The sequence below is a fragment of the Bactrocera latifrons genome, unplaced genomic scaffold (assembly GCF_001853355.1).
Source record: "Bactrocera latifrons isolate USDA-ARS-PBARC rearing strain unplaced genomic scaffold, ASM185335v1 scaffold_6, whole genome shotgun sequence".
Taxonomy (NCBI): domain Eukaryota; kingdom Metazoa; phylum Arthropoda; class Insecta; order Diptera; family Tephritidae; genus Bactrocera; species Bactrocera latifrons.
Window position 1 is genome coordinate 627870 of NW_017537267.1, and position 19952 is coordinate 647821.

The window sequence follows — 19952 nt, forward strand, 5'->3', positions numbered from 1 at the left end:
TATGCATCCTCGAGCAACAGTAATTTTTTTTTTTTTTTGCTATGCCCTATTTACTGTAATATTCATATTTCTTCAAAAATTAAGCCGATAATACAGTTACTGATAATGGGGAATGCTGTAGAGGCATGATTAATTACTCTTTTGTGCCTAAATTGGATATTGATGTGAACGGTCTTTGGCTCCAACTAGACGGCGCTTTATACCATACCGCTAATGAAACTATTTATTAATGAAAATGTGTTGTGCGCATTTTAACGCTTTGCGGCTCTCCAAGATATTCCAATTTAGCACCGCTGAACTATTTACATATGTGATGTTATGTGCTTGTCGCTTTTGTGTGCAGATAATCCCAAGACGATTTGGAAAAGAATATTCAACGAGTTATTGCTGACATACGGAGCCAATTGCTTCAAAACCTGGTGAAAGATTTAGCTTCTCGGCTGGAATTTATCCCTACTAAAGTAGACATATGCCCGAAATCTTCTTTAAAACATATTTCAAACCTTTTTAAAGATAAAGTTAAATTTTTTAAGAAAACATTAAATTACATCCTTTTTATTTCTTCTTGAAAACCATATTTACAAGAAGTAAGGACGGGCTAAGGTTTTGTCCAATTTTAAATATTTTAGGCACAGAGTTACATTGTTCTGAGTAAAATAATCTCTGTAATTTTCATTGAGATATTTCAAAAATTTTCCGATATGTGCAGTATAAAGTCACCTGGAAGTTCGAAAATCTTTATATTAGGTACATGGTGGCTCAGGGATGTATTGACAGAATTCAATCCATTCTCGATACACATAATAACTATTTTCAGGTAAGGACTCTCTCTGAATTTTAAATGTATATCGCATACATTGGCCGAAATTTTCGGTCAAAAGTCAACTAAAGATATCTGAGGCCACAAAGTGAAATCTAAAGACATTATTAGTGCAAAATTGTATCCCGTTATACCAATTGCTTCCTGATTTGTTTACTGGAAAGTGAACGAATCAAATGGAATTTAAAATTTTGGTATATGGAAAGTAGGAGTAGTTGGTATCCGATTTAGCGTATTTTCTCAGTGTCACATAAGAATTTGAGAAGTACGTCACGTACTAAATTTAGTCGAAATTGATCGATCTCTTCTCGAGATATGCGATTTTGCCAAAAAATGGGCGATGACATGCCCACTGTGCAATTTTCACTCTAGCTGCCATAAAGCTCTCTCATACCATCTCGGAGGTAAAATTTATTATCTATGGCAAATTTAACAATACCGTTATCAAGAGAGTGAGCGGGGTTACCTTCCGATTTTATCCATTTTCACACTGAAAGTAGTTTTTAATATTTACGCTAGGTATTATTGTAATTGTATTGGTTTAGGAGATATGTACAGTAAGCTTTTTATAAGGTGGGACCACTCCCACTTTTTGTAATTTTTTTTTTCACAGGTGTCGCCTGGTAGTACGATCCCCTCTAAATAAGACTTTTATCTTAGTTTAGTGCTTATTTATGGAACTTTACAGGTTTTCGGTTAATAAATATTTGTGGGCGTGGCAAAGCTCCGATTATGCCCATCTAAGAACTCGAAATTTTTTTTTACTAGGAAACCTGCATGCCAAGATTTCTCAAGATACCCTTCACAATCCTTTAGTATAATACAGTAAATGTATGGCAGGTAAGCATTACTACGGAAATTTATTTTAAATGATATGAGAAAATCGAAATAAAATGCAAACAGTTTGCTTCAGTGCAGTGTTAGTGGGCATTTAAACTAAGATACATACATACATATAAGGCTTTCTCTCATATTATTAGTATTGTTTTGAAATTACTTGCATAAAAATATTTAAAATTAATTTTTTTTTTTTGGAATTGTGAAATACTTTTTTTAAAGATCAACTTTTTTATTTTTCTCTCAGATTTGCTTTAAAAGAAAAGCATCCGGGAAAGCTACAAATAAAATCCAATATTAAATTAAAAATGTAGGAAGAAGTAAAAAATACACACACCACTGCCCTATGTTCATATATGTATGAATATCAAATAAATGTATTCGTTGCAAAAATATTTGTCATTGCATTTAAAATACCTTTTTCACCATTTCGTATAAATTTACACGAAAATTGAGCAAACAGCAACGAAGTTATACAAAAAACGACAATGCAAATAGTGAAAACGCAATTATTTGCCGTGAATGTGGCTGATCCTTGAAGTACCGCACCGACAGCAATACAAATGCAAACACAAATGCACTTCAACGCCCAACAAATGCAAAATACGCAATGTGTGCAACAAAATACTACGTGTGTGTGTGTATAAAAATGATTTATATTGGTTTACATGTTAGGGTGGGTAAAAAAAAATCGATAATTTATTTTCATTTCATACTCAGAAAAATTGGTTGATAGAAACCTTAAGGAATTATTTTTTCGAATATGAGTTATATGCTATAGTGACTTGATCTGAACAATTTCGTTGAAGATTGATTTCTTAGACTATTATTCATTCCAAATTTCTTCAAAACATTTCCTCCAATGAACAGACATTTCATAGAATCGGTCGATTCCGTTTGTTCATGGCTGCTAATATGATGTAGTGGTCCGATATCGAATCACAGATCGGTATCTCAAGCACAGAGGGAATAGTTCGCATGTATAAAGACGGACAGATGGTCATGTTTAAATCGACTCGGCTCGTCATGCTGATCCTTTTGGGTTTTACAAACTTCCTACCAAATTTAATATATCTTCTTCAGGGTATAAAACTGGGAAACTGAAGAGCGAAGGATCTTCATATTAATTTAAGAGGTTTGCTTAGAGAGAAAAATGTTTTTTAGGTATTTACAAAGAGTCACAATTTTCCCGATTATAACTTGAACAAGTAATAAATATTTCTCCAACCCTAATGAATATACAAACATATATACTTTAATACTTACGTAAATACATATGTGTATGTACATATTCAAACACAAATATATTCATTTATGCAACGAGTAATTTTTGTAAACGCCGAAAGCAAAGTATATAAGCACACATATATACAAACATGTAAATGTATGAGCCTCCACTGAGCCTCTCAGGATAGCCACAGCCCGCGCCTGCCGGGCCCATTCACTTCCTGCTCTCGCAAACTCAAACAAAACATTTCACCGCCATCAACTATTGATACGTCTATAATTGTTGTTGTTATTTTCATTTACATTTTTGTTGCTGGCGTTTTAATGGCAGATACAAAGCACATACCATCTGTTAGTGCTAGTTTAAACGCTTATGTAAGTGTGTTAGTAGATGTGTACGCGTTATGAATTACTATGAGTAGTGCGCCGGCGCAAAAGCCGCAAATCTAAAACAAGTCGAAGTGCTCGTTGCGCGTTGCTGTTTGCCGGTTTGCGAATCGCGCTGTTGCCTTTGCCAAGTGTCAATCATCATCAAATAGTCGTCATCATCATCGCCAACAGCAACATCATCATCGTCAATCCCAATAGCAACATCAATTTGTCGTTGCTGTCATAATTTGCGTCGTTGTTGTTGTTATTTTTGCGAAACTTTAAATGCTCATTTGTAGCAATTTATTGTGTCACTGGCACTCGCATTTGCATTGCAGGCCACGCAAAACGTGAAAAACAAATTTTGACCGACTTTCGGTTGAGCTTTACAACTTCCCCAATTTGATTTTCCAAACTACATTTTTACAATGGCTTATATTTGAATTTTGATTAGTGTTTACGGGGCGGCTTTTTGTTTTTTTCTAGTTTATTGTCGTAATTGGAGTTTGTTGTTAACCGGCTAACAGTACTCGGTCAAAAATTAAATTGCAAAGCTTTCTATAAAACGGTGCTAAATTAAAGATCACAATTATCTCTTCGAGAATTGGAGCTTAATAAATATTTTTACTGTTTCTAAATCTTGTTAGAAACAGAACCTTGATATTATGAGTTCAACTACAATTTGTTCCTTTCACCTGATACCAACATACCCGGTATTATTAATTTTGTGACAAATTATTATTATTGGTCAGGTTTTCGAGCCCGAAAACTAATGAGGCTGTGTACTCTGAGGTTGAGTAATACCAATAGCTCCATCAGCATCGAGAAGGACCCCTCCGATTCGTTCGATACAAAAAGAGGTTTCAGACAAGGTGATTCTATATCGTGCGACTTCTTCAATCTGCAGAGCTGAACAGAGAATGTACAATCCTCTGACATCAATGTCATTGGCCACAACAACGGCGCAGTTAATTCTGCTTTCTCATAGTTGGACAAAGAAGTGAAGCAAATGGGTATGTTAGTAAATGAGGGCAAGACGAAGTATCTCCTGTTATCAAATAGACAGTTGTTGCACTCGGGCCTTGACCAACAGCAATGTCAGCCTCAAAATCCAACGCAGAATAATTCTTGCCAAAAGGAATTTGCTACTTCAAACTGACTAGGCAATTGAGTAGTAAAGTGCTGTCTTAAAGTATAAAGACCAAATTCTACAAGTCACTCATCATCCCCGTCCTGCTATATGGTGCAGTCGCATGGACGACGATACGGTAGATTTATGGTTCTTTACGCACTGGCGATAGAACCACATTGTCATAGTTCAGCGAATTAAGAGACTGGCTGGGTCACTATGTTCATTTGGATGAAAACACTACAGCTCTTAGAGTATTCGACACAGTACCCGCAGATCTCCACTCAGCTGGAAAGACCAGAACGAGAAGGAATTGTTCACACTTGTAATTTGCAATTGGTGCCAAACAGCGAAGAGGAAGAACGCCTGGCTCGCTGTTATAAATTTTGAAAGCGGGGTTTACATCAATAAAGAAGAAAAAGGTTATTTTTGAACTCATGTACGTTATTGGACCTTTTCAAACCACCACTTACTCCGCAGCTCCAATTAAACTACTTCTTTTCCAAATGACATTTGGAAATCGATCGCGGCAAATGTCTTTTGTATTCTGTTTTGAGAATATCCAATTGGAACATTAGTCTCCTTTATTGAGGAAGGTGCTTTTATGCAACTGGTTAAAATATTTGGAAATAATCAGTCGAATATAATCAGTACGCGAGCGATCGATTGACAAGCGACTTAATATAACCATAAATGGTACAGCAGTGTTTATAGCACCGGCTTATATACATAGCATTCACTATTGACTGTCATGGACGTCCAGTTTCAATTCTTAAATCATACCGGCGTCTCTGTGTGATCGCCTAAAAACTAATTTGTCGATTGCGGTAACGTATAGTATATTAGAACCGGTTGTGGTGAAAGAGTACTATCGTTCACCTTCGATTCATTGCCCTGAAGCTAAAAAATTTACACGACTATAAGTTATTTCTAAAAAACGCTTAAGAACTTGGTTTCCATTATAATAAGTACCAATATTATATTTGATGATTTCGATCTCGACATGGCGAAAACAGGACTTAGTCCACCACTGTTGGAAATCTCTCATAGATGTCGATTAATTTCACTGGAGCCCGAAAAATTATTGATTTCAGCATCAATTGGTCGGATAAAAAATGGAAATACTTGATGCAAGCGTTATAACACATATTTAGAAAGCATACCTTTCTTCTTCTTGCTTTGAAATATAAACGCCTAAGCGAGTTTTGTCTTATTCACCTTCGTACATCAGTTGTTCGCTTCTCAGCAAGCTCTTATGGAAACAGCAAGTAGTGTACTTCCTCACTTGGGATTTTCTTCTGTTATCAAAACCTGGTACCGCATTAAATATTTTACGAGATTGATATTGCTTTAATGATTACATACTTTAATTAAAAAAGCTTTAGATGAATGATTAACGAAAAAACGTATCGTATAAAAATATTTTAGCTTAAAAGCTTTTGGTTAAATAAATAACATTTTCAGGTACTAATAAGCTTAAGGTAATTATGTATGTATGTACGGATTTGCTTTGTGAATGAAACTTTTATGCGCTATTAGAACCAGTCAACTATAACGAATTTGTTCAGCTCACCCATTTTACATCGCATTCTTACGCAGAATACATGAAACGACTTTACATATATATAATATAAATATATTATATAAAAAATGAGATAAGAATGCAATGATGCCTTCAGACTTTTACAAATTCCTACTAACACGCTATATGAAAACCCCAGCAAAACTTGGTAAATCTGCCAATAATCCACTCCTCACCAGTACAATTCTTAAACTTTTCTACTAGCCCACAGCTTCAGCAGCCAATCCCCATATCCAGCACAGCAGCACCCCACACTTGCTCTTCCTTCTCTGCTCTTTTTTCTTATTATTCTCTGTATGGCGAGTTGCATTTAAATTCCATATTGATTTGATTTGTCACAATTGCCTGTCCATTAACGAGTGCGTTCAGCATCTACAGCAACAACATCATTGATTCAGTGAAATTGAAATTGACTCACAAATATGTTGGTCAACACATTTTCGTAGATTGAAAGGATTAATGTGAACAAGGAATTAATAGAAAACTGATACAAAAGCAAAACCAATAATAATCACTATGGTTTTGTTTGGAATAATATAAAATGGGAAGAAGCCAGAGGGAAAATTCATCGCGTTACATTTTAATGTTTTTCTTAGTAAAATTTTTTCATGAAATAGGAGAATGCATGGTCAATAAATAATGCGAATGATTTTATATGAAGGCAATATAACATCTATAAAATCACATAAATGGCATGTGAATGGGAAGTCTAACAGGCGTTATGGTTTAAGAGCTAAAATATGCTTCCGATTGAAAAAATATTTACTCTTCAAAAAAAAATAAAAAAATTGAGAACAATCTTTAGCATCTATGATTGATTCCCAATTTCATTCATAAAGATCTTAGTCAGAGAAAAATGTTGGACCCAACTAAATTCGCTCTAGATAGCTTGTCCTTCATCGCCTTATACGCATTTAATTCACGACATAAAACCCAAGCAACCTCATTTAGAAATTTGCAATTATGATAATAGATCAGCAGGTGTGTAACCCAATTTGTTTATCAAGGGATAGACCAAGATTAAATAATAATAAACGTTGAAGAAGGCTTTAAAGAAAAAGGAAGAAGGCAGTTAAAAGTTCCACAGGAAACACAAATTCCAACATTCGTATCTTTCTAGTTCTTTATTATGAATTTATATATCTTTCTTATGTTTTTGTATCATTTCTTTTTTGATATTCAACAAAAACTTGAAACCACGCTTTGAATGCTTGCCAATTAACTTAGTATTTCATGTTCTGTAGCAATGCTGATTTTCAATTCCCTGTTTCAGATAAAGAAAACCATTCAAGTTGTAATAGGAAGAAGCAGAATAGCAATTACTTCCATTTCATTTTGTTATTATAGTTATATATAATATATGCCCAGTACAAGAAATATGTTAAAGCATTCTTTTAGACGAAACATGCTAAATTCGAAATTTCGATTTACACTGATGGAATAATGTCTCTAGCGGAAAATGGCAAAAGGTGGTCGACCAAAGTGGTACATAAGTTGAAGTTTGACTAGAAACACGAAAATATATTTTTGACTTCCCAAGATGGCTAAATACAATGCGAAACAGACTTCACAGATCCAAGATATAGTAATCGAACCTCTACTTTCAAAGCACACAGTGAAAAAGAGTTGCAGTGGGTGCGGTGAAATATTAACTGTCATAGGAGCAATAGAATATTTACAGATTAATCAAATTATGTGTTGATGAATCCCATGCGACGTATTTGGCTGAGAAAAGAAGGTTGTTCTTAATACTTAGGAGTATTAAGCACCCCCCAAGGAGCGTACTTCACTGAATATTAGAATGCTTTTAGAAAGATAAAATTGTATAAAAAGGGCTAAATTGCTATACGTCGAAAATAACCATCTCGCAAAACGACAATGATCCGAAAGATAAGAGCAAACTCTGTATTCAAAGGAAAAAAGAAAACTAACGCCAATCCAATAGAAAGTGTATAAATATTCGGATACTCCAACATACCAGGATGTTGCTTCCTGTGGAATATGCTAAAATTTTTTGACTTTTTGAATATAATCGCATCGGAACATACTTATGAGTAACACCGCATGTGAAACATGCAAGGAAGGGATAAAAATGGATGCTCGGTTGCATTTCATACTTTCGAAACTTGCAAAGATTAAACACAGGGAAATTCCTTTAAGTGCCGAAAAAACTTTATATTAAGTATCGACTTTACTATCCATATATATATATGATTTGATCTAATTTCTCAATATCACTTACTATTAACGAGCCACATACAAAAAAAATATTCACTGGGTTTCATAAAGCACCTCACACACACAATCTCCAATCATATGGAATAAAGTCAACCGAATGTTCGAAAATCGTGATATTAGTTATATGGCCCAATTTTATTCATTTTAGGCATAAAACTATACTGTTATGGGCAAAACACGTTCTGTAATTTTCATCGAGATAACTCACGTATTGGCCGATATATGCGGTATAAAGGCACCTCGAAGTTCGAAAATCTTTATATTAGGTATATGAAGGCTAAGGAAAATATTGAGCCGATTCAACATATTTGTAGCACACAGGCTGCCATCTTCAGGACAGAATTTTCTCCAAATTTTAATTCTATATCTCACACATTGACCGATATTTGCGGTAAAAAGTCAACTATAGGTACTGGGATCCAACTATTTGGTACCTAGGGGCTTGTACAAAAAAGGAGAGAATCTGATGGAAATTTGAATTGTGTTACATGAGAAGTGGGCGTGGTTTTAGTTTAGTGATAGAAATACAATTTCGCGATTTTTCGATTAATGTGATGTTGTAAACCACCACCAGATTTAGGAGTGTTGTTTTTTTTTATTTTCATTGACTAACTAAGCTATTTTAGTGCCCTTCAAATAAAACAATAATCGATAATAAAATTACTTTCAAAAAATTTTAAAACTATTGATTTTTAGCTAATTTATTTAAACAATCGAAATGTTAAACAGTAAACAAATAAAGCATGTTTTTGCTATAATAAAGAAATAGATTTGCAATTTCATATGGAAATCAGCGTCTGGGCAAAAGTACGCAATCATCTCTTTATGCCACAGCAAGCTATTTTATTGAAGATGGTGTCACGCTGTTTAAATGTTTGTGTAATTTGCATTGTTCAATTAAAATATTTCATCGTACAGGTCGTTGGATTGCTCGCCATCTAAATGTGTTAGTAATTAACACGACCACGTTCCTCATTGCTGTTTTTATTCGCTCGCTTAATTGTGTTTACTGCCCCAAATGGGCTTGTGGCTTAGCTAGGAGCAAGCATGTTTATTAAATTAATTTGCAGGTGAGCTACATATATAAATGCATTAGTACATATGTATGTATGTATGTATGATTTGTTGTTACATGTTTTATTATTGTGATTACCGGCGGTCACATTAGCAACGGTAGATTAAATGTTAATGAAATTTTTCTGTTGCAACAAGCAGGCGCTGTTGTTAACCCAACTTTGCTGCACTTTTTAACTCTTTTCTCTTTGCTTTGTTTATTTACTTTTCATTGTTTTTATTATAATTATTTACTGCTACACTGCAAGAGGTGAAGGTCAAATGCCGCGAGTTTGCACATGTAATGTTGTGATAATGAGATTGAAATTGTTGTACGTTTTTTGTAAGCTCAGCTACATTTGCTTGAATTAAATTTATGTGCAGCTAAATGCGACGATAACGCAATAAAAATTGCAAAAAAAAAAAGATTGCAATTCACAATATTTGAATTTTAAAAGCTTGCGCAGATATACACATGTTAAATGATCAGCGATTGTAAAGTGGCTTTGAACTAATTTTTAAGTTTGTATACTATATATGAGTGTTAAATCAGGTCTCATAGTCTCTTAAGCAAGTTTTTCAGAGTTGTAAGTATAAACATTTAATGCATAAGCGATGTTTTCATTTTTTCCCCTCCCAGTAAGTCAACCCCTCTAATGAATATAGCACATGAAAGAGGAAAGCAAGAGAAATTCGAACTTTTCTGAGTATAACCTAAAAACTACCTTCTAAAAACTATTTTAAATTTAAAACTATCTAAAACATATTCTACAAAGCAAAACACAACAATATAGGCGTCAACATAATTTAGGGTTGCAATATGTTATAAAGTTTTCCAACCTCAATTTTTCAAACATTTGGCAACTTTTTACATAAAATTATTAATGTAATACAAATATTTATTACGGTTTTTTTTTTTTTAATTTTTTCAATTATCCAGAAACTTGTTTTAAGCCCCGGACATTCTTCAATGCCTTCGGCGCATTTTATTTTATTTGATTTCGACACGTTTTTTGAATGCTAGTCGTTAGATTGTTGGACAGTTTCTGCGTCACATTCATAAACTCACTTCTCAACACCAATAGTCAAACATCTCCGTTGCGACCCTTACAGCACGTCGTTTTTGTAAACAATTCAGGTATTTTGGTACGGCTATAGTATTGAAACGATTTATACCCAAAATATTTACGAAAATGTGTTGAGTTGATCGATATGTGATGTTGTGGTTCTCTTCTATCTCTGTGACACCAAAAGGACGATTTTCAAGTACTATTTCTTAAACTTTTTTGATGTTATCGTTGATAAGCGAGGTGGACGGACTTGCCACGAATGAGGCAAGTTTCCGATTCAGTAACTTCAAGGGACATTTTTGTCACTTAAATAGTTGTGTTCACGATAAAGCATACTCTCTAATGTACTTCTACAACATTTTCTGCGATTCCATAACCGTGAATTCCTTTTCAAATAAACTCATTCCTAAATTTTTTTCCATTGTAAAGCACTTTAGAAATTAAAAATTTTCGCTTATTAAACAAAAAGCTGCCAAACAGACAGTAATGAAGCTATGAAGATCAAATTTCACACGAATACAAAAACAAGGTTTCACAAAGGTGTGCAGTTTAAATTGATAAGTCCGAGTCAAAATTGATCGGATGTTACTTCAATAATATGATTTAATCATTTGATAGAACAAATTTATTAAATATTTTCATTTTCGAAAACCTCTTTACTTTTATCCATATAGTCAAGCAACTCGATTTCAATTAAACTGATCAATTTGTAAGAATGTTATTTTTGAATATATTTTCTCCCCCATTGTCCAGATTTCGCAAGACTGAATTTGAAATATCAAGCTAATCTTTTCCTCGGCAAACTAGCAGATATATCTAGCTGAAACTGATATTAGCCGTCTCAACGAATTTGTGACAGTCTCAAAGTACTTTGTCGTTCTGCAAGGGTGTTATAAAGCTCTAGGCTATTCAAGTGAGATCTCTCTTAGAAACCACCTTTTAACCTAACTTAACATATTTGAGAACTTCTCGATATTAATGTAATATTTCTTGGACATAAGCTTCTAACTAAGTACTTTTAAATAGTTGGCAAAAGTCTCTCTGATAAGATTCTGTTTCAAATATATAAATGTTTTTTAGTTCAAATAAAAGTCAAAATGTATTTGAATATTTGACAAGTTTGAATTGAATATCGAGAAACATGAGAAAGGTTGAGTTCCTCCCAATGTCGTATTAGCAGCACGACATTTCGCCAAAAAGATCGCGATCTATGTCTTTAGGAGTTCCCATAGTTAGAGTGGATCTCAAAGGCAGTTAATCAAATGATTATGTTTTGTGTTGCTTACAAAAAATGTATTACATAACAAAATTAAAGCCAAAAAATTCAAGCATCCAGAGCTACTGTCAGTTGAAAAACCGATCCGAGGATATACAGTGCCCTTCATTAGGTTATTACATCTCACAAACCTTTTCTCTACGCAAACAAAATTTATCACTTAACATTTTTATAATTTTAATTTTGCTTGAAAATTGGCGAAGACAAAAACCAGCCGTCCATACTTCTTGTATAACGCTACTTCAATTCAGATCATACTCCCCTCACTTTTCATTGTAATCAAGTAGGATTTCCGTACCTTTTGTCGACTTGAAAGTGTCTGTCATGTCGTAAGAATCTAAATTAGCCAAAGTAGAACCAATTTCGCAAGGTTTGGTAACTTCGTGTACTAATAATTATACCCTGAGGGTGTACAAAAACTGTAAAATTGAAAAGGAAACATCAGGGATTCTATAAAGTATATATATACATATATAAATCATCAGCATGACGAGGTGAGTCTGTCTGTGTGAACGTATGTCTGTACGTCTCTCTGTATATAAGCGAACTAGTCCATCAATGTTTGATATATTTTTTGCAATTTTTCACACGCAATTTTTCCCGAAAAAACTGCTTGTTCATTTATCGCAATCGCTAAAATCGGACGATTGGAATATAATTGAGTACAAACTGACTGATCAAAGTTGAATTTTTGGATGAATAATTTTTTTAACTGATGAGATATCTTCACGAATTTTAAATATATTATTGGCCCAAACAATGCGTTCATCTTCTAATAAGTAAACTGTTCCGAACGGTCTACTATTGCATTTAACCATATAAATTAACCGATACTTTCCATTATTCTTTTTTCCTAATTGAATAAACCTTAGTAAAAAAATAACGCTAGGTCGATTTGAGATTTGTTCTCATCAATCATAGCCACGTTTTCTGTTGGATACGATCCGTTGACCGTTTGCATTTACAGATTTAGTTAGATACAGATTTATTGCAAAGTTAACCAAAAACTTTCGGAAATTAAATGTTCAGATATTATTTACTTCTTTATTTGACTATTTTGCCAGGGAATCAACTTCAGTAGCATTGCTGTAAACTTTAATTTTCTGCATACGAAAACTACCGTTAAATTGGAATACTAAGCTCAGCCTTACAAAATAGTCAAACTAAAAGCCAATATGTATGTAGGAAAGTAAGTGTATCGCACTGCGTGTATAGCGGTACCTCATTATCGCAAAGCTTAAATACTACAAACACTTGCGAATTCCCATTGCAACAGCTGGCAGTGATGCGTGCAACCAAAAAACCCAAATTACACCGAAATAACAGCGCGCACCAGACGCTTAGACCCCGCCAAAATAGCGTTGACAATGGCATGCGCACTGCGAACAGCTTGTGGACGCTTTGGTGGCTGCACAAACACATGTTCCTGCGCTCCTAAGTGCGGACGTTTGCAAACAGGAGTGCGAAAATTCGCACAAGTACTTTGAAGCACTCACACATATACACATCAGCATGTGCGCACAGAGTAAATCACTTTGAAGTGTGTGGAATGACCACTTAATGACGGCAACGACGACACAATGTGTTGGGGAAGCGCTGAAGGTATACCTTTCAATTACCGCCGGGGTCACACGCAGCCAAGGGGATACTAGTTTGAGGAGTGAGTTGCAATCCTTTTACGAGCGGAAAATGTTCATCCAACTATGATTAAAAGGTACCTCGATGCAGCACCTCGGCGCTCGCCACCGATTTTGTTGCTTTCGCTACGCTCACACTTGACTGGGAAAAGCTGCAACAAATCTCTGAGCCAAAGCAAACATTTTTAGCTTCCTTTGTTGCATGTAATTAAAATTAGAATGTAGCAGGTGTGTGTAAGTGACACCTACCCGAGACTAAACATTCCATAACTGGAATACCCTACCACTCTTATGTAGGCTCTCAGCGTTGTTTCACGCTTGTCGTGCGAAATTAGAGACCACTTTCTCATTGGATGGAGAATACCAACCGTGATTGCTGCAATAATGTGTGGCAAGTGGGGATTACACTTTGGCTGCACAGTTGCACCACATGGTCAGACCTGCTGCCTGCTACTGAAGTGCTTTTCAATAATGAAAATTGCAATTTTAATGACATTTAGCAGCATGCGACAATGTTGTTGCATGCAACTGCGTATCATTGATCAGCAGTGAGGGCTTGTTGGTTAAGTATCACATTACGTTCAGCTACCAGAGCAGCTCGTTGTGGCAGGGTGCTGCCTGGTTGCTTTGCTTGAGCACTTTGACAGGCAGAACTGTCAGCTTAGAAGCTTGTCAAGTGTTATCACCTGCTGTAGCTAGTCAGAATGCAAACCTTTGAGACTGGGTTAGCTCCAAAGGGATCTGGAAACAAAAAAAAAGCAACCCAAATAAATGAAACGATTATCATTCGAGCTATCCACACAGAGAAGTGATGAAGACCTACATAAAGATGCGGAACTAACAACTGCAAAACCGTAATTTTAGCACTTGAAAACATAAATCTTCTTATCAGCTTGGACCAACGAAAACACTGCAACCACAGACAAAAATTTACTTTACCTGCCTTAGATGCCTCAGAATTGTCATTACTTAGAAATATTAGATCTTTTAGGCTAGGTCCGCAAAAGCCGTGCAGCTGAAGACAAAATTCTATATGCGATCTTTATTATCTCTGAACTACTCGAACATAAAACGAGCCCAACAACTACCGTTTCTACTAATTCTCGTTTCTGTTAGATATATATAGAAAATAGGATCAAATCTGCAAATTTCATGAATTTAACGTATTCGAGGCGACTTTTTCTCTGCTCACATACCGACGACGGATTTTTGGACGGGAATCAGTCATATATGGGTCGATGCTAGTAAGATAACGGGTAACGGGAATTCTCGGTAAGAAGCTCTCCGAAAAATCTTAGCTTGAAGCTACCGGAACTCTGTAATATTTGTCAGGCAGAAGTGGTGGAGGTTGACGTACTTCTACGAAGTGCAGCCCATTTCAGGGAGGTGAACATTTATTCCGAGAGTAGAACGGCAATAACAGCGCTAAACTCGTATCTGTGGATTGGGTACCTGTTCATATCGGAATCGCTGGCAACTGCAAATTCGACAAGCTTACCAGAAAGCTTACTCTTGCCGCGCTCACTTTGAAATGGGACCGAGTTGGATATCCAGCGTTCTAGTCCCGGACAAAACAATTTCGCGAGCGCTTAGCTGGCTTCGGTTGGCTACCTGCTTCAGTGCGACTGAAAGGCCATTTTTACTTCCAGTAAAACGGAAGAGATCTACTGAACTACTTGCTCTGAGCAAGGTACATCTTGCCGCAATCATAAGAATTATTGCTGGACTCTGTCCAATAGGCATTTATGCAGTAAGAAAAATATCAATACATGCAACTTGTCACAGTTGTATAAAGGAAGATGAGATGGAAACACCCAAACAGTAGGTCTGTATTTGAAATATGTATTACATTCAGCGAATTAAGAGACGTAGCAGAAACTGACATTAGAAGTCTCAAAAAAATTTGTGATAATCTCAAAGCGCTTTGTCGATTTGTGAAGGTGTTATTTATCAGATATTCAGGTATTTTAGGTCACAAAACGGTACGGCGTTCTAGGCTCTCTAAGTGATATACTTGTAAGGATCGATCTTATAATCTAACCTAATCCTTAAGTTTATCCTTTAAAACTATAGAACTCCCCTGCTTCTTTCAATGTTTTGCTATTTATACCCTGAATATGGTATATTAAGTTTACCACGAGTTTGCACCCAGAAAGAAACGTCGGAAACGTTATAAAATATATATGAAATGATCAGAGTGATGAGTTCAGTTGATTTAGTCCTGTTTGTATGTTTGTCTGTCTGTCTATAATACGCAAACTAGTACTTCAACTCTCTTAAAACCTGCTACTTTATCAGTAACGGCAATATCGGGCTTCTTTAGAGTATAGTTGCCATACAAACAGAACAATCAAGGTCAAGCTCGTGTATGGAAAACTTTTTCATTTGACAAGGAATCTTCACGAAATTTGTGATGACTGAATATCCATGGCAACGTTGTAATGACCGACTACTTTGATTCAAAAAATACCACTATAGCATATACATAGCTGCCATACAAAACTAAGTATGGAAACTTTTTTTGGGAAAGATATTCTGGCTTTGGCGCTGCCATTTAAAAGAATCGCTTTCCTGTGCGAGGTGCGGTAGTTGCTCAATTCAAAGCCTAGGGTCTAATTAGAAATGATTGAAATAGGCGCTTGGAGCTATAAAGAATTGCTTAATGCAATTAAAATAATTGCCCCCACCATTAATATATAATATATTTGGTTTTAGAAAATATCATTTTTGAACATTTTCGTATTTGTGCACTTTCCAAATTGAGGAGATACGAAATTATTATATATCCAATATAAAGCAAATTTAAGCCACTTAAATTTATAAATATCAAGCTTGAATTCACCAGAACTGTAGACACATTTGCATACAAATTATCCACCATTCTAATCTTCAGCTGATTTTTAGGAACGTTTAGGAATAACAGTAAAATAAACATTGAATGATTTCCGCTATGGCATATATAAATATTATTTCAATACGCAATAACTGTAATTGAAAATATTCACCTGTGCCGAGTGTGTAGTAAAGATAAGGCTTAAATCCCTAAGCAACAATACAGCTACACCTCAAACTGAAGACACGCGCACACAACACAAAGCAGGCCATTATGCGGTTTTAGTAACACGGCAGCGGTTTTGATTATGCCACTAATAGCATACAAGTATAGCTGCGTAAGTTAGTGGCGCAGCTGCACGCTTTTTCCACCTCCCTTAGTCACCACTTCTGGTGTCGGCAAACCGCTCTGCTAACTTCATTTCGTACGCTTAATTAGCATAATAAAAGCATCATGACAGCAGTCGCTCAAGCGTTTGTCGATTGGGCTGCTTATCTGCTAATTCATGACCGAATGGAGGCTGCGGTTAAGATACGCTGCACACTTGCGCCCAAACTCATAGCATAGATAAGTAGTACTTAGCTGTACAACAACGGGTTTTAGGCAGATGATTGTTGCAACAAATGCGCCAACTTCTACGAAAGCGTGAAGGTATTTTAAGTAATACCTAGAAATGAGCTTATATAACTTTAAGAGGTTGTACAGCACATACTCGAGTTATAGGTAAACGTTAAGCTGTTTGAAATTACTACAATGTTACAATTTCGGCTTAAAATTTAAGACACACTTTCTTATCTAAGAAAATTTGCTAGAACAGTTTCATCAATGTTTATAGATTTTTTATATTGCTCATAGGAAGTAAGTGTTCTCAATACTTAGTGTGGATTACTATTACAGCTTTTATCAACATGACACCACTTCGGCGTCGAAATAAGGCGTACACCTTAACGATACGGTTACAATGTGTTCTTAAATGAACTACAATGAAGATTTTGCTGCAAATTTTATAGCATTCAGGAGGTAATAGTAATATGACGAAGCTGCTGTGAAATATAGTTATTGACAGTATTGAGCTGTCAACATTTTCACAACATTTTTGACCCTTGACAATGAAAATTCAATGCTAAACACAAGAGAGCGGAGCAAAAGTGAGAGGAAGGAGCGCTATATGGGTACCTGGAGAGAACATTAGTCAGAGTGCTACTAAGAAGGCTTTCTATTGTATCTTAAGCAATATTGTAATACAACAATTTTATCAAAAATTAATATATATTTTGAAATATGAGAGTAAAAAATATGAAGTAATAAACAAATAGACTCACCAACTGTTTCTTAGTTTTTTCCATTCGCATTGAAGTGCTGAAAAGAAAGGGAGTGATACTCAAATTATTGAATTAAATTACAGTTCCTTTCGCCAAAGAAGCATAAAATGTATACATATATAAAAAAAAATATTAAAAGTACTAAATACTTAAATATTCCTGGAGGCCAAAATTTAAAAATCATCAAGATTTTGTTAAGTATTCACGCATTGTTATTAAACAAATTTGTGGACAAATACTTCATGCACTGGAAGGGCATCAGCAGATAATGCTTACTTACTGATAAATAAATAATTAAACTAATCTAAGATATCGTGTTCTCAACTTATTACCGTTATATCAGAGCTGTGAGTTTTTCCTCCATCTTGTTTTAATAGTAATAAAAAATATTAATTAGTCAAGTGTAACCGAGCATCTTATGCTTATGATTCACGTTTAAAGCCTTCAATTGGCTCTAAACGGTTTCCCGGTTTGCTGAATAGCCGGAAGTCAGGACGGTACGTTACCGTGGTACAGAAACCAAAAGTTGCCGGCCCATAAGCATGGATCCAAGACTAATCGCCAGTGACAATCAGTTTCATGGTATTATGATAATTGGAAAGCATTGTTTCACAGACGTCAACGCCACGCTATTTTACAAAAAAATTTAGTGATTTTGGAACCAATCACGTTTTCACCCATATGATCTTTTAAAATGGTTTTCACTGATCCTTCCGATATTCAACGTAAAATTTCAAGGACCAATTCCTTTATTTTATTGACGTGTCGATCATAAGTTGATGTGGATGCATGTCACGTCGTTGGGCGTGGTTCATCGTGAACGTGCTCTCGACTCTCCTTGAATGATTTGTAGAAATCAGAAACACTTTATCGCGATATACAATTATCACCGAAGGCCTTTACCAACAGTCTGAACGTTTCGGCACCAGAAATTTAATTCCGCACACAAAATCTCATGGAACTTCTTTGTTGAATAATTTCACTCATCATAAAACTCGCAGCTAACTGACGTTCACGCAACCTAGAAAACATATATTTCTACGATTGGGTTTTCGCACGAAATTTAAGTTAAAAAGTATTACTGTTTTTTGCCCACTATTGAGTCTCAAAACTTTTTACAGAAGAATTTCACGCACCAAATTTAGTCGAAATCGATCACTCGAGTACCGAGATATGTGGTTTTACATAACGGTGCCACAACCATCGTCCAATTTTTACCCTCGCTCCGATGAAGATTTCTTATGCCGCTCCGGATGTAAAAATTTATGTCGCTCTCGTATTTAGTTCTTGATTTATCGCACTTTTAATAATTTTTAACAGTACCGTTATATAAAGAGTGGATGGGGTTATCTTCCGCTTTCAATCATTTTTACAGTGTCTGAGGTGCTTAAGGGATTTGTTTTGAGTGAATTTTGCTATTCTAGCTTTAGTGGGCAAGGAGATATGCACATTAAACCTATTAGAGGACGGAGCCAAGCGCACTTTTTCAAAATTTGTTGCCTACATGTGTCTCTAACCACTGCACACACAGGAAAATTTTGCAAGGGTATAAAAAGTTGTTTTGTGTGAATTATTCATTCGTTTTTGAAAAAATTGATTTCCGTTATCGTACGAAATTATTGATCGAGTTAAAATCTGATGGAAATCCCTAGATATATTAATATTAATTGTGTTTGAGGGCGGTATTGACCGATATGGTTACTTATTTCCATCACACTCCATATATCAAATATTTTCCCCAATTTCTTCTTTCCTTCTTTCTCCGACATATTTATATGCTATAATACTATACATATGTGTTAAAAATATAGCTTATTGGGCATAATTAAGTATAAATGGCATATGGGGCCGAGGGAAAAATATATCACCATCCATCACTAATCACTAATTTCGTCACATTGATTATTTACATATGCATATATCTTATGTAGGGTCTCTGAAGTTTGCTTTTAGGTGTTACAAACTGAAGGTATCCTGTTTAATCAAGTTTTGCAGCTTCTCATATAACCGTTAAATGCGAACGGGTTAATTCCGCTTTTCATATCATGATGCTTTGTGTATATTAATAACTTTTTTAAATAGAAATTATACATGAAAATAAAAAATAATAATTAAAACATTTACATCCATAATATATTTTTTATTTAAAAGTACCTTCGACCTCTAAAACGTGAGTATTCAAAGTTAAAATGAACAAGCCAAGTATTGCAATAATTCGTAAATGGCATTAAACGTACTCACTGACAACATTTTAGCGTTTCTTAGCATAATTTCCCGTCTAGCGACTTTAGGCCTTTCCTAATACTAAACCTTCAAAAAAAGTAAGAAAAATCTAAATTCAGTTAAAATCAAGGTTGTATGGATGTAAATCTGAATATTTGCATATTAATACGCGTTTATCAGCATCAAAAAATTTCACGAATTAAAGTAGATTCTGTAATGCAGGAAAAAACGAGGTCAAATATCGGGTGATTTTTTTGAGGTTAGGATTTTCATGCATTAGTATTTGACAGATCACGTGGGATATCAGACATGGTGTCAAAGAGAAAGATGCTCAGT

At 35.1% G+C, this 19952-nt stretch overlaps 1 long non-coding RNA gene across 2 annotated transcripts in view; it reads right to left on the reverse strand.

Annotated features, from left to right (window-relative positions):
- LOC108974935 overlaps nt 1–19952 on the reverse strand; it is a 146743-nt gene that overhangs the window by 72791 nt on the left and 54000 nt on the right. For both annotated transcript variants that reach the window (XR_001993832.1, XR_001993831.1), the window contains exon 3: nt 17394–17430. This is a non-coding gene — a long non-coding RNA (uncharacterized LOC108974935). The remainder of the gene's footprint in view (nt 1–17393; nt 17431–19952) is intronic.